Raw genomic sequence first — 1,259 nt, 5'->3', positions numbered from 1 at the left:
ATGAGGAAGATAGACTGGTCCTGACTCTGTCCTCAAGACTATTCCCTGGTGACTCTCAGAAAACCATATTCAGGGGTCTGGAGAGATAGCACAGCGGTACGGCATTTGCCTTGCACCTAGCCAATCCAGGATGGATGGTGGTTCAAATTCTAGCATCCTATATGGTCCCCCGAGTCTGCCAGGAGCAATTTCTCAGCACAGAGCCAGGAGTAACCCTTAAGCGCCTCTTGGTGTGACTGAGAGAGAGTGGGGGGGGGGGGGAGGAGAGAGGAGAGAAGAAAAAAGAAAAGAAAAAAGAAAAAGAACAAAGAAAACTGTTCAGTGTTGGATCAAATCAGGATGAGCAACATACAAGGTGTCTTCTTTCACTTTGTCTTCTGATATTGTTCATAGGTGTTTATAGATAAGTCATAGGAGCAGGTAGCACTGAGATGTGGTAACCTCAAAAGCTTTCAGGAAAATTCAAAACTCACCCAATTTTCTATTCTATAAACAACTTTTAAAATGCTGAGGGGTCAGATAGATAGCACAGGAGGTAGTCATTTGCCTTGCAGGCAGTCAACCTGATTCTCAGCATCTCATATGGTTCCTTGAGTACTGTTAGCAGTGATTTCTGAGGTCATAGCCAGGAGTAATGACTGAGCATTGCAAAGTGTGGCCCAAAACCAATCAAACAAAAATACCAAGCAGCAGCACATTTGTAGATTGAATGAAGATTCTTTTTGTAAACCACCAAGCAATTTTTATACCCAAACTACCTTCTGGTTTGTTAAGAAATTTATCAGGGGGCCGGAGAGATAGCATGAAGGTAAGGTGTTTGCCTTTCATGCAGAAGGTCGGTGGTTTGAATTCCAGCATCCCATATGGTCCCCTGAGCCTGCCAGGAGCGATTTCTGAGCTTAGAGTCAGGAGTAACCCTTGAGCACTGCCGGGTGTGACCAAAAAAACAAAAACAAAACAAAACAAAAAAAGGAAATTTCTCAGTGGTACCCTCATCCCTCAGCCACTGTCATATAAACTCTTTGGTCTAGGTCTATAGATCAATCACAATCTTGGAAGGGATAAAAAGCCAAGTAACTAAAATTCATGAGTAGATAGGTTTTCTGGCTGAAAACTCGTAGGCACCCTTGGGCGGGGGACAGGCTGTGCCAGAGCCCCAGTAGCTGTCCCCACATCCCACAGCCATTACCATACCAACAGCACAACTTCAATACATGATTAATCTCCTCAGAGAGACCAAACTGATGAAAATTCCAGGT

Source organism: Suncus etruscus, chromosome 9 (assembly GCF_024139225.1).
Source record: "Suncus etruscus isolate mSunEtr1 chromosome 9, mSunEtr1.pri.cur, whole genome shotgun sequence".
Classification (NCBI taxonomy): domain Eukaryota; kingdom Metazoa; phylum Chordata; class Mammalia; order Eulipotyphla; family Soricidae; genus Suncus; species Suncus etruscus.
Note: the sequence above shows the minus strand (reverse complement) of the source record.